Raw genomic sequence first — 15,095 nt, 5'->3', positions numbered from 1 at the left:
CCTTCCCCCCAACATTTCTCCTGCCCTCCCCTCCCATCCATGTCCAGGGTAAACTTCTACAAAACAGATGAAGATGTGATTCCATGTGCCCCAATGAAAGGAGTTTTAATTCTACTTCCATTTAATTGTAATATATTCCATAGTCTTTATAAACACTAGGCTTCCCAAGGCAGATTACAACCAGTTAAGATGAACCCATCAGGAAACAAAATATTCTCACTGACATCTGGCCATCTGAATTGTAGAGAAGCAGCACAGTGAAGAAAAATTAGCACAAACTACAGAATTTATAATTCTACTAGCTACAATAATTTTTGAAGTTGTTTTAGTGGGAATCGAACCCAGTTCCTCAGACCCTCCTATTTAACCCATAGCCAAAGTTCACACACACACCTTCCATCCCCCACCCAGGGTCAGTGCACCTCTATGGCTTTCCTACACCCCAGGACCAAGTAGACCCTCCCCCAACAGCCTCTGATTCATAGATTTAGAAGGAAATAATTACTAAAAACTGGAAGAGCTCCATCTGCCCCCACTGACTCCTTCTTCACCATAAGCTCGGGCCAAGCCAGACACACACAACCTCGGATCTAGCATAATCTCCAACTGAGAACCCGGCCCTGTCGGTCCCCCCGCTGCGAGGAGAGGGAGGAGCGGACTGAGAACCCCCCCTCTCCAACTTACTTCACGGCGGGTTACTCCTGCTTGCAACACTTCCGAAATTAGTGCCCCTCTCCTGCTCGCTCCCTATAGGCTCGCTGTGAGGATGTCGTGAGCGGTGCTTGCTTGCTGGCTCCGCCTCGTTTCCTGGCTGGCTGGAGGCAGTTCCGCGTGTTAAAAGCTGAAACGGAACCAATTAGCTGAATCTCACTTTCCATTTTCTGTTTAGAGCCGTCATCCCCATTCACCCAAACAAAGCAAACAAAACTACGTAAGAGCTGCGTTGTCCTTGTTGTCGTTCTTTATTGTTGGTAGCGTTTTGATTTAATCTCACATATTTTCAAACATGCTGGCTTGTGCAGCATGCGGTTCTACACAGAGGAAGTATTGGTTTTGTTGCAGGAATTACCACTAGTGTTAGCAGAATCTGTGGTACTTCAGGAGTCAAACAGCACACACCAGAATGAGGGAGAAATCTTCTTTATTTGCCAGCAAACAAAGTAGAACATCAGCACTAAGTCTCTTCTTCTCTTTCTCAGCTCTCTGTGTCTTGTGGCTTCTGTCTGTCCTCTTCAGCTCTCTTCTCTTCTTCTCAGCTCCTTCTTCTCCCAGTTATATACAGTTCTAACCCCCTCCTAGCCCCCCTTACTTTCCAGATGGTAAAGAATAGATTAATTACCCTGTCTGAACCAATCATCTCTATACATATATTTCCAAAATATCAGTTACATAGGTTCCAGACATTTCCTAACTGACCTATGACCTGGGGCCTCTCACGCTAGACATTGTGGCTCCAGAACTCTTACATTTTATTATTATTCACATACTCCCAGTCATAGCTTAAACTGGGTTCATTTAGGGGCCAGTCTTGCTTAATGGCATACAGATATAGTTTGTTATTACTTTCAGAGCCAGTCCTATACTTAGCTAATCAATCAAGGAGAAGAAAGTTGACTAGTCCTGACCTTTTTCACCTATTAGCTTCCTTCACAGAACTCGCTAGGACTGTAGATAAGTCAAACCAGATGCTGACCTCTTCAACTGCAGTCTTACTTATAAAGCAACACTGAGTTGAACAGACATTCCACACAGAATTATTAATTACACAGAATAAAACATATTCTAAAATAAGCAGAAATCAAAATTCCTTATAAGGCACAATCTAAATATTTATAATGGTATCTATAATATCTAGAATATCTATATGTAACTTGTTTCCTTCTAACTAGCATTTTAAACTAATCCTTTTACCTACAATATGCCTTGCTTTGCTGATCCCCTCAAGATTTAATGGCCTCCAGCTGTGGTAAAATAATATCTATGAACTAGCCTTAACCATCCATCACTCACAAGGGGTCAAAGAAAGTTTCTCTCTCTGACCTTTTTAACCCAAACGTTAAACTTCTAAATAATCTAAACCATATGGCATTCCTTCACTTTACTTGCAGAACTAAAAGTAGAATTATTTCTATGCCCATGGCTGCCTCATTCCCCCCTTTGAGACTAAAATCAGCTTATGCAGAGATAAGTCTCACAACTCAAACTCTGGAGATTATAGTGATCCCAACTCCATCCCTCCTCCTGGGGCATAACTTCTAGGAATAGGCTTGTGAATCACCATTACCCTACTTGTTAAGGTCCGACGGCATACTGCCGAAGCACATGAGGCTAGAAAACAAAACAACAATCCTGCTAAAACTAAGACTATTAGGGAAATGAACAAGGGACGTATCCAGGAGGTCAATGACCACCACCAGGAGGTAAGGTCTAATCCTCCTCGGTAATCCTCAACATTAAGGCTAGCCAACTGTAGGACTTTATCCATGGCATGCCTAACTACATGCGTCCTATTTATAACAATGGTACAGCACTCTGAAGAATTTAGCACTGTGCAGAGGCCACCCTGGGCTGCAAAGAGGTAGTCAAGACCCATACGGTTATACCGAGAAACTATACTTAATTCATTAATTTGATCCTGCAATGCATTGACTACCACGTTTAGCTCATGAACTAAAACATGGAGTAGGGACTGAAGTCTCCGGGTAGCCATGCCTAGTTCAGTAATACCCGCTACCGGGCCCCCAATTGGAATCCAGGCCGTGGCAGAAAGGGCTACAAGTCTCTTTTTAGTCAGAGGATAAGTAGAGTTGATATACTGGAGGGCTAATTCAATCGCCTCATCCTCTGTGGCAACGGAAGAGGGTAAAGACAAAGCCTCTCGCTTAGAGCGGTGCGGGGATGGTGGCTTGAGGAGAGGAATAACTTTAGGAAAATAATTCAAGGTTACCAATACACAAAACTCATACGTGGGGGGAAGAATCATGTGGAGGACATTATCACAGAGCCAGTAATGACCAAGGAGAGGGTGAGGAATGTTCCCAATAAATGTTGGCACAGGATGGACAAGGTGCTTAGGATGCCCATAATGCGAGCCCCTATCCCAGGGGGAACGAAGAGGAAATGGAGACTTTGCACACCATAGGTGCCAATCCCCAATTGTGACAAGCTGCTCAATTGTTATAAACCTTTCATACCCCGGGGACTTATGAAAGTAGAAAATAAGCCGGGACACTATAGTCTTCTCAGTAGTACGGTTAGGAGCCAGATAATCACCTGGGTCATAATCTGCAGGTACGGTAGTAGGGCACATAGGAGTACCTGGAGAGACTACCCACACAGATTCCCCCTTCTCTGGGAGAACATTAGTATAGTTACAGGGAATGGGAAGAACAGTTGAGATGTTTCTTGTTAAACAAAACACTCCAGAAGCTGGATAGGGAGACGTAAAAACTGGCCTTAGAGAAGATTCAGAGGGGGAGGTAGCATTATAAAAGGACCACCAAGTATAATCCTGGCTCCAAGGGCCTGAACTCGAAAAGTAGGGAGGTATAAGAGCTGTAAGCGGCACAGGGACAGGAACAGCTGGGACATCTGTGGTATAAGGAGAAAATCGGGAACACACAATACAAGGGGAAGTAATCTTTGCCTGGCTAATTAGTTTCTGGACAGAATGTAACCAAAGGTTGGAGCGAGTTGGGGTATTAGGAACGAGGAGGCAAGGAGTAGAAAACAACAAAAGCATCCAAACTACTAACATTTTCTTTCTTCCTAATCTAAAACAAATACAGCAAACTAATTAAGCAATAATATTCCAACAGTCTGTGCTAGTCACAGATTACTCTCATATAATGTTCTCAGTCTTTGAGTTCTTATACCAGTTGGGATAGACCTCAACTGACAAGGATCAAGCTCTCAAATTCCAGAAAAAACAGAATCAGGCAAGAAAGAGTCTCAGTATGAAGCCGAAGTTCAGCAGCTCCTGCAGTATGCAGTTGACCCTTCTTTTCAGCTAGTAGATTCTTTGGTTCGGGTCAAGCGCAACTTCAATGGCTCCGCTGGATCACTTTCTGCTCTCCACTGTCTAGGCTCCGTCTGATCCGTACTGGGCTCAGTCTGGTCAGCAGACTTGATTCGAGACCAATGGACCCATGGAGTTATCCCTGCGACCTTCACAGCTGTAGGGGTAGAAAGCAAAACAGTAAAGGTCCTTTCCATCGGGGCCCCAAAGGCTGGAGCCTCCAGTCTTTCACCCAAACTCTATCCCCTGGCAGGAAGGAATGTACCTGAGCCTGGAAGGGGACAGGGTTTATTTCTCTCACATAAGACTGAAGCTCAGAAATTATCCTGCCCAAGAGGGCTACCTGCTCCTGCACCTGGGCAGACCCTAAAGTCCCTATGTCTCCCTTAATTCCCTGCAAAATGGCTGGGGGCTTCCCATACACAATTTCAAAGGGTGAAAGGGCTGTTCCTTTAGTTGGGGTGCATCGGAGGCGGAAGAGGGCTAGTGGCAGTGCCTGTGGCCATTTCAGTTGGGTTTCCTGACAAATCTTTGCTAGGCTATTTTTCAAGGTTCTATTTGCTCGCTCAACCTGCCCTGAACTCTGGGGACGATAGGCACAATGCAATTTCCAGGTAATGCGCAATGCGCAGGACAGGGCATGAAGTGTGGCTTCAACAAAGGCGGGACCATTATCTGAACCTATGGCAAGGGGCAGTCCATACCTGGGGATGACATCCCTAAGGAAGGCTCGAGCTACTTCTGTGGCTTTCTCAGTGACTGTAGGATATGCTTCCACCCACCCAGAAAAAGTGCAGACCATGACCAAGAGGTATCGGAGCCTACCGCTCCTGGGCATTTCTGTGAAGTCTATGACTAGGGACTCAAAGGGTGTTAGTCCTCTAGACTGAACTCCTGGTGGAATACGGGGTCCCTGACGAGCATTATTCTGGGCACAGAGAGTACATCGGGCAGAGGCAGTGGCAACCAGACTATCCAATCCTTCCAGCACCACTACTCGACTGAGTAGGCGGGCTAGTGCTGTTTTCCCTAAGTGTGACAGGTCATGAGCTTGAGACACTACAGGCCAAGCTAGGTGGCGTGGCACCAGAACTCTGGTATCAGGGAGATGTAACCAGCCATCAGGTCTCCTTACTGCACCTTCCTCTTGAGCCCATTTCTCTTCCGTTTGGGTGTACATAGGCGTCCATTCTTGCAGTCGAATTTGGAACAGGGGAGTCACAGTACCTACTGGAGGTCCTCGAGCAGCTTCCTTGGCCACCCGATCAGCATGGCGATTCCCTCGGGCCACTGGAGTATCTATCCTTTGATGTCCCCGGCAGTGAATGACAGCTACAGTACCTTCTTAGGGGCCCAAACGGCCTCTAGCAGCTGAAGTATTTCAGGTCCATACTTAACAGGTTGGCCTGCGGCATTTATGAGTCCCTTTTCCTTATACAAAGCTCCATGAGCGTGTAGAGTTGTGAAGGCATACTTGGAATCAGTATAAATGTTGGTCACCAGTCCTGCTGCTAGCTCCAGAGCTCGTATGAGGGCCACAAGTTCTGCTTTCTGGGCTGAAGTTCCTTGGGGCAGGGCCCTTGCTTCTATCACCTTGTCCTCTGTCACCACAGCATAGCCTGCCAATCGCTTGGAGTTCTCCACATAACTGCTTCCATCTGTGAAATAAATTACATCTGGGTCCCTCCACGGAACATCTTTGAGATCTGGTCGACTGGAGTACACTTCATCCATAGTTGGATACAATCATGATCCGGTGGTCCCTCAGATGCTGGCAAAAGAGTGGCGGGATTGAATGTAGCCACTGTTTCCAGGTGTATCCGTGGATTCTCACATAAGCTGGCTTGGTACTTAACCATGTGGCTATTTGTAAACCAGTGGTTGCCCTTGTATTCCATGAGGGTGAGAACTGCGTGGGGGACTTTAACAACCAGTTCTTGCCCCAAGGTCAACTTGTCAGCTTCCTGGACCAGTAAGGCTGTTGCTGCAATAGCCCTCATGCAGGCTGGCCATCCTTTAGCCACTCCATCCAGCTGTTTAGACAGGTATGCAACAGGCCTCTGCCAGGATCCCATCATCTGGGTCAGCACACCCAGAGCAACCCCCTGTCGCTCGTGGACATACAGTGAGAAAGGTTTCTCCACATCAGGAAGGCCTAACGCAGGGGCTTGGAGTAGAGCTTTCTTTATGGCGATGAAGGATTGTTGAGCAATAGGTCCCCATTCAAATGGTTCCTTTTCACCCCCCCTTTGTGGCCTGGTAAAGGGGTTTCGCCATCAGTGCAAAATTTGGAATCCAAATTCTGCAGAATCCGGCTGCTCCCAGAAATTCCCTAACTTCCCTTCTGGACTTGGGTTGGGAATTGCAGCAACTGCTTGCTTCCTACTGACATCCAGTCTCCGACTTCCCTGGGAAATGCAGAAGCCCAGATACTTCACTTCTGACTGACAGAGTTGGGCCTTTGAGCGTGAGACCTTATAACCTGCATCCAAGAGTAACTCCAGCAATTCTCTAGTAGCCTCGAAACACTCTTCCTGGGTCACTGCTGCAATCAGGAGGTCATCTACATACTGGAGTAAAACTCGCCTGGAAGGCTCAGATTTAAAAGTCTTAAGGTCTTGTTCTAGGGCAGTCCCAAAAATGGTGGGGGAGTTCTTGAACCCCTGTGGCAGGCGGGTCCATGTATACTGAAGCTTCCGTCCTGTTACTGGGTTTTCCCATTGAAAGGCGAAAAGCAGTTGACTGGCGGGGGCCACCCGAATACAAAAGAAGGCATCTTTTAGGTCTAGTGTTGTGAAATGGGTAGCTCCAGAAGGTATCAATCCCAGCAGGACATATGGATTAGGCACTACAGGGTGTAATGAAATAGTGGATTTGTTGACCACTCGTAAGTCTTGGACTGGCCGGTAGTCCTCAGTCCCTGGCTTCTGAACTGGCAACAGTGGCGTATTCCATGGAGACTGGCAAGGTCGAATAATTCCATGGGATAACAGACGATTCAGATGTGCTTGAATCCCTTCCAGAGCCTTTCGGGGAATTGGGTATTGGCGAAGATGGATTGGCCGGGCACTTGGAAGTAAATCTACATGGACAGGAGGAATATTTCGGGCCAACCCTGGGGGATTATCTTCTGCCCATACCCCATTGACCTGGAAGCTGTCAGCCAGGGGTAGGTCAACTTGGCCATGCGACTGATGCAGCCGCCATTCTTCTTCAAGGGGGCAGCAGAAACTCAATATGCCCTTAGGGCTGGATATCGGGGGCCGAAAGGAGACTGAAGTCTGGCCATCAGAGTCAAAGGAAATTTGGGCCCTAAGCTTGGACAGCAGGTCCCGGCCTAACAAAGGGATTGGACAGTCTGGCATATACAGGAATTCATGAGTGACTGTGTGTGAGCCTAATTGGCATCTACGGGTCATCAGGAAGGGCCTCCGGTTCTGCACCCCCGTGGCTCCCACCACTCGGACAGTTTTTCCAGACACAGGCGCTAATCGCTCCGTCACAACAGAATGTTCAGCTCCTGTATCAATCATGAATGGAATTGAGCGGCTCCCTATGGTTAGCTTGACCATGGGTTCCTGGGAGCCCAGTTTGTAGGAACCCGGTCTGTCCTATTCATCCCACAGCTGCCACCAAGAATTGTTGCAGGAATTACCACTAGTGTTAGCAGAATCTGTGGTACTTCAGGAGTCAAACAGCACACACCAGAATGAGGGAGAAATCTTCTTTATTTGCCAGCAAACAAAGTAGAACATCAGCACTAAGTCTCTTCTTCTCTTTCTCAGCTCTCTGTGTCTTGTGGCTTCTGTCTGTCCTCTTCAGCTCTCTTCTCTTCTTCTCAGCTCCTTCTTCTCCCAGTTATATACAGTTCTAACCCCCTCCTAGCCCCCCTTACTTTCCAGATGGTAAAGAATAGATTAATTACCCTGTCTGAACCAATCATCTCTATACATATATTTCCAAAATATCAGTTACATAGGTTCCAGACATTTCCTAACTGACCTATGACCTGGGGCCCTCTCACGCTAGACATTGTGGCTCCAGAACTCTTACATTTTATTATTATTCACATACTCCCAGTCATAGCTTAAACTGGGTTCATTTAGGGGCCAGTCTTGCTTAATGGCATACAGATATAGTTTGTTATTACTTTCAGAGCCAGTCCTATACTTAGCTAATCAATCAAGGAGAAGAAAGTTGACTAGTCCTGACCTTTTTCACCTATTAGCTCCTTCACAGAACTCGCTAGGACTGTAGATAAGTCAAACCAGATGCTGACCTCTTCAACTGCAGTCTTACTTATAAAGCAACACTGAGTTGAACAGACATTCCACACAGAATTATTAATTACACAGAATAAAACATATTCTAAAATAAGCAGAAATCAAAATTCCTTATAAGGCACAATCTAAATATTTATAATGGTATCTATAATATCTAGAATATCTATATGTAACCTGTTTCCTTCTAACTAGCATTTTAAACTAATCCTTTTACCTACAATATGCCTTGCTTTGCTGATCCCCTCAAGATTTAATGGCCTCCAGCTGTGGTAAAATAATATCTATGAACTAGCCTTAACCATCCATCACTCACAAGGGGTCAAAGAAAGTTCCTCTCTCTGACCTTTTTAACCCAAACGTTAAACTTCTAAATAATCTAAACCATATGGCATTCCTTCACTTTACTTGCAGAACTAAAAAGTAGAATTATTTCTATGCCCATGGCTGCCTCAGTTTCATCGATTAGAGTAGTAATTAGTTCTATACTTGCAGGGGGCAGAACGGAACATCGGGGAGCTGCTGGACCTCAGAAAAAAGGTGCTTGTATGGCGGCACAGCACCACAGCGGCGCCCTTGAAGGCAGGCGCCCCCTGCGGTGTTTATCCCGCTTACTGTGTTGGCACGGCCCTGGACAAACAACAGAACAATGGCAGAAGCTAAGGTAGAGGGGACTAGAACAAGCAAGGTAGACTAGGCAGAACTCAAAGCTGCCAAACAACAGATTAAGGCTAAAGGCAGACGTGCACACATGCACCCTAATTAAGAAATCAAGACACAGAAGTGCCACAGGCACACAGACTAGAACAAGGTAACAAGAAATCTAACAGAAGTGCCCACGGGCACACAGGCTATGAACAAAGCAACAAGAATCAAAGCAAAAGTGCTCACAAGCAAACAGACTAACCTGGGGACCTTTGGCATTGCAAAGGCCCTGAATGAAAGTGTACCACTTCCTTATAAACAGGACAGAGACAGGAAATACACAGAACCCAAAGTAAGGCTTGAAACACAGAGGAAGTGGAAACCCTTCTACAGGACAGAAACAGGAAATACACACTGAACACCGAAGTGAGGCTTGGAACACACCGGAAGTAGAAACCCTACACTCTGAACACCAAAGTGAGGCTTGGAACACACAGGACAAACACAACAATACAGATAGAAGTCAGCTCATGAGCTGACCAGCAGAAAAGATGAGTCAAAAGAGGGGTCACGGACACAATCGTGACATTAATCATGTTTTTATCTATTGTCAGTTTCACTTGCTTGTAAATAAATAGCCTTTATTTTTAGAATAGTTGGTTTGTTTCCTATCTTGTCAGTTCCCGGAGCAATAAAACTTGGGTACACATCTCAGCATGGCCCTTTTGAATGGTGAGCTTTCCAAAACCACCAAAAACCTATTGTACACCACTACAATAGTCCTATATATAGGTACAGTAGGTTTTTGTTGGGTTTTGGAAGGTTCACAATTTCCTCCACAGGTTTACCAGTTAGAGTGGGATATGGGCCTGGGTCCCCCTCTCTACAGGCCATTGCACCAACCACTAGGCTGTTCCAGGGACCTCCTTGCTGCTCTAATAGGAATGGTCATAACATATCAAGCTATCAATAGAAGCTGGTGTGTACTATTTTATTCACAGCTTTGGGGGATGGGACAGAGTCAGTGACCATTGGGGAATAAGGAGGGTTTATGCCTTTATTGCTTCAGTGGTCATTTAAGGCACCTTGTGGTCAGTTAGTCTTGATAGAAACAAGTCTAGCCAAAAAGTCTTAATTTTGGTCCTAGACATTTTCATTTTGTTCCAATATTGCAGAAAAATGTCTCTTTTTTGGTGTCGCTCATGTCCCACCCAAAACATGCCCCCAACATGCCCCCTTGAAATATGGACGAACTGTGAAGCAAAACTGAGACGTCAGAATTGCAACTTGGACATTTTTGAGAGAAAAACGTCCTTCTGCCACCTTAAATGACATTTTTTGGATGTTTTTGTTCTGAAAATGAGCCCCTTAATCTCTTATAATATTCTTTACTGAATTTTTGTCTCAGCGATTTCTGCTCGATAGTTGTTCCTTCCTCCAGTCCTAGATATTTAAATATACCTTCCTGATCAAGTTCCTTTATCTTCCAGTCAACAGTCAAATAGGATATCAAAATATGAGTAACATAATTTCAATATAGTTGTAACATCAAACCTATTCAAATATCATCACAACTATCATCACAACTATGGCCAATTACACTCCTCCTGTGGAGTGGAACAGGTGGATGTGAAGCGTCTGTTCACGCTTTCCAAAAATACTAGGACTAGGGGGCATGCGATGAAATTACAGTGTAGTAAATGTAAAACAAATTGGAGAAAATGTTTTTTCACCCAAGGCATAATTAAACTCTGGAATTTGTTGCCGGAGAGCGTGGTGAAGACGGTTAGCTTGGCAGAGTTTAAAAATGAACTCATTCAAACAAGCAATTGCAACCGGCAACAACATACTCCTCCTACAATTTGACATGTCCAGTGCCTTTGACATGGTCAATCATGAAATACTATTACACATACTAGAATACTTTGGAATAGGAGGCACAGTTCTCAAATGGTTCAGAGGATTCCTGACTACAAGATCATATCAAGTAACAACGAACGCGGACATATCAGCCCCACGGATACCTGAATGTGGAGTACCCCAAGGATCCCCCCTCTCAACAACCCTCTTTAACCTAATGATGATACCTCTAGCCAAATCACTAGCCAACCAAAACCTCAACCCTTACATATATGCAGACGATGTCACGATTTACATCCCATTCAAACACGATCTATCTGAAATTACCAATGAGATCAACCAAAGCCTCCAAATCATGCACTCCTGGGCAGATGCATTCCAGCTGAAACTTAATGCAGAAAAGACACAATCCAGCTTATAATCGAAAGACAAAAATGCCTATATTGTGACCTAAATCGGGAGATAGGCGTTTATCTCCCAAAAACGAATAACGCAGTATAATCGAAAGCTGAACTTGGACGTTTTCAACTGCACTCTATCGCGGAAGCGTACAAAGTTGACGGGGGCGTGTCGGAGGCGTGGTGAAGGCGGGACTGGGGTGTGGTTATCACCCGAACAGAGATGGGCGCCTTTAGCCGATAATGGAAAAAAAGTATGCGTTTGCAGCTAGAATTTAGGGCACTTTTCCTGGACCCTGTTTTTTCACGAATAAGGCCCCAAAAAGTGCCCCTAAATGACCATATTACTACCAGAAGGAATCGGGGATGACCTCCCCTGACTCCCCCCAGTGGTCACTAACCCCCTCCCACCACAAAAAATGATGTTTCACAACTTTTTATTTTCACCCTCAAATGTCATACCCACCTCCCTGGCAGCAGTATGCAGGTCCCTGGAGCAGTTGTTAGGGGGTGCAGTGGACTTCAGGCAGGTGGACCCAGGCCCATCCCCCCCCTACCTGTTACAATTGTGCTGCTTAATGCTTAGTCGTCCAACCCCCCCAAACCCACTGTACCCACATGTAGGTGCCCCCCTTCACCCCTTAGGGCTATAGTAATGGTGTAGACTTGTGGGCAGTGGGTTTTGAGGGGATTTGGGGGGCTCAACACACAAGGGAAGGGTGCTATGCACCTGGGAGCTATTTTACCTTTTTTTTTTGTTTTTGTAAAAGTGCCCCCTAGGGTGCCCGGTTAGTGTCCTGGCATGTGAGGGGGACCAGTGCACTACGACTCCTGGCCCCTCCCACGAACAAATACCTTGCATTTATTTGTTTTTGAGCTGAAAAACAAAAACGCCCAGCTCACAAATTGTCGAATAAAACATGGACGTCTATTTTTTTCGAAAATACGGTTCGGTCCGCCCCTTCACGGACCCGTTCTCGGAGATAAACGCCCATGGAGATAGACGTTTTCGTTCGATTATGCCCCTCAATGTCTTGTACTCACCTCACAACATAACACAAACAACTTCACAACCATAACCACACCATATTGCTCACTTCCCATCTCACAAAATCTGAAAATTCTAGGAGTCACCATCGATCGTAACCTCACACTCGATACCCACGTGAAGAATACGACGAAAAAAATGTTCCACTCCATGTGGAAACTCAAGAGACTAAAACCTTTCTTCCCGAGATACATCTTCCATACCCTGGTACAGTCAATGGTACTGAGTCACCTGGACTACTGCAACGCATTGTACGCTGGATGCAAGGAACAGAATATCAAAAAAACTCCAAACAGCTCAAAACACTGCCGCCAGACTCATATTTGGAAAAACCAAATATGAAAGTGCAAAACCCCTAAGAGAGAAGCTTCACTGGCTCCCACTTAAGGAACGCATCGCATTCAAGATCTGCACGATTGTTCACAAAATCATCCACGCAGATGCCCCAACCTATATGTCAAACCTCGTAGACCTGCCTCCCAGAAATGCCAAAAGATCATCCCGCAAATTTCTGGATCTACACTTCCCCAGCTGTAAGGACTAAAATACAAACTGATGCATTCAACTACCTTCTCGTACATGAGCACGCAGTTGTGGAATGCACTACCTACTGCCTTGAAAACTATTGACAAAATAACCAACTTTCGTAAGTCACTGAAGACACATCTCTTCAACAAGGCCTACAAAGAAAACCCACAACCTCACTAAATCACCTCGCCAACCGACTCAGTTACGAAACTCTAATTTCTATACCTATTCTTCTACATCTTCTCTCCTTTCCATTATGTACTATTTCCACATTACTAACTGTATCTGACATCCTGGAATGACTGGGGCCTCGTGGGCCTCGTGGGCGGTCATCGTCCGCCCCCTCTCGATTCTGGTCTCGTGGCTTCTCCGGGCAGTCCGCCCACCAGTGCCCTTCTTGTCGGCAGTTGGCACACTGGTTCCATCCTATAGGGGACCTCGTTCTACCCCTTCGGCCCCTTCCCCTGCCGCGCGGTCTTGATCCCAGGCGCTCTTCCAGCACCGCGGCCAGTACGTCCGCATTCTCACGCATCCGTCTACTTGCTTCTTTTCGAGCCTCGGATTTTTCCTCCTGATCGCGGTATCCGAACACGCGATCGGCTATGGCCTTCAGTTGGCTTATACTCATCCCCTCAAATCCTTCAGTCTTTTGGAGTTTCTTTCTTATGTCCGGTGCTGACTGACTGACAAAGCTCATGACCACTGTGGGGACATTTTTTGGATCCTCGGGATTTATTGGGCTGTGTCTCCTAAACGCTTCCATCAGGCGTTCTAGGAAATGCCCTGGGCTCTCATGCTTTTGTTGAACAACGTTGTGAATTTTTCCCATATTAGTAATCTTCTGTTTGCCTTTTTGCAGGGCCGTCAGATAGGCCTGCTGGTATTGACGGGTGCGGGTTTGACCATCCTCCGTCCGATAGTCCCAATCAGGACGTGCGGTGGGCACCTCCCTTCTTAAGCACTCCTCTATCTGCGCTTCATCCGGATGGGCTCTCCGGACCGCTTCCTCCATATTCTGTTGTAGCAGGCGGCATTCTTCAGTAGTCAAGATGTGGGCACTCAACTGCCTAAGATCACCCAAGGTTGGGTTATGGCTGTATATTATGCCCTCCACCAGTTCTACAAGTTGTTCGGGTTTTTGGTCGTAGGAAGGCCCATGCACCTTCCAGTTATACAAGTCGGCACTAGAGAATGGGACGTGACTGTAGACCGTTGACTCGATGGGTTGGCCTCCCGAGGTCGGAGTGTATGTTGTTGATTGTCGGATCGGACACAAGTCGGCAACATCCGCCCTCTTGCTTGGAGGGAGGGTACTTATCGGGCTCGACTGAGGAAATCGGGTTATCAGTTTAGTAACCCTCTGGCTCTTCCTGAAGGTTCTGGGGCCCGTTGATTCGGGAGTATTTGCTCGGGAAGTTTCTTCCGCGTCCGATTCCGGGCCGGAGGCCTCAGCGTTATTCTGGCCCTCTGTCAAGTTCGCGAGGTTGGGATACATGGGGCTATAGGGGGGGTGCTGCCTCCTCCTCGTAGGCCTCTGCCATACTGAGTATAGGGGCCGTTGGAGGACCCTTGTCGGAATTCTGGGGGCCCTGAACTTTCCCTCGGATTTCTTTCGAAGGTCTTGGGAGGGTACTAGAAGCATTGGTAGTACGGGGCGTGGCCTCCGTGTTGGTAGTACAGGGCGTGGCTTCAGTGATGGGGGTGTTCCCTACGGCCTTCGCGACGGCAACGGTTACCGGGTAGTTGGGCGTGGTATGGGCTTTCAGCTTGGTCTTGCGACCCTTCCGCTGACTTATTACCTACCATAAGGGCGGCCTTTTCCACCTTGTGCTGTGCCCAGACCGGCGGGTTCCGGACTACATCAAGCCACCCTTCCACATATGGGATATCCTCGGGACAGCCTGGATTTCCCTCAAACTATAACCACATTCATGACTGCTGTCACTTTCTCATATTCGAATGACCCTTCCGGTGGCCAATCGACAAATCTCCCTAACCCAGGCCACATAAACTGACATCGCTGTATCATTCCAGCTTTACTGCATTGTTCCTGGTCAAACACTTCGCTAAAGTGTTCCGTCATTAAGTCTAACGGAGTGGACCCACCCCCGCCCATCCTAACCTGAGTGCCAAAGGATAGGAGACAGACAAAGGGGGAAAGGGATGGTGGAGGAGTAAGGGGTCTCGTTCCACCGGACACAAAGGGTCAACAACCGGCCTGACCGGAATGCGGTCGCCCGATCCGAAACTGCAGGCCCACTCACTCAACTTTCATATGCCTCAAGAAACCCTCCCGTTCGGTTCCTTCGCAGAGCCTA

The sequence above is a fragment of the Microcaecilia unicolor genome, chromosome 2 (genome assembly GCF_901765095.1).
Source record: "Microcaecilia unicolor chromosome 2, aMicUni1.1, whole genome shotgun sequence".
NCBI lineage: Eukaryota > Metazoa > Chordata > Amphibia > Gymnophiona > Siphonopidae > Microcaecilia > Microcaecilia unicolor.
The sequence above is the reverse complement of the archived record's forward strand: the minus strand, read 5'-3'. Positions refer to the sequence as shown.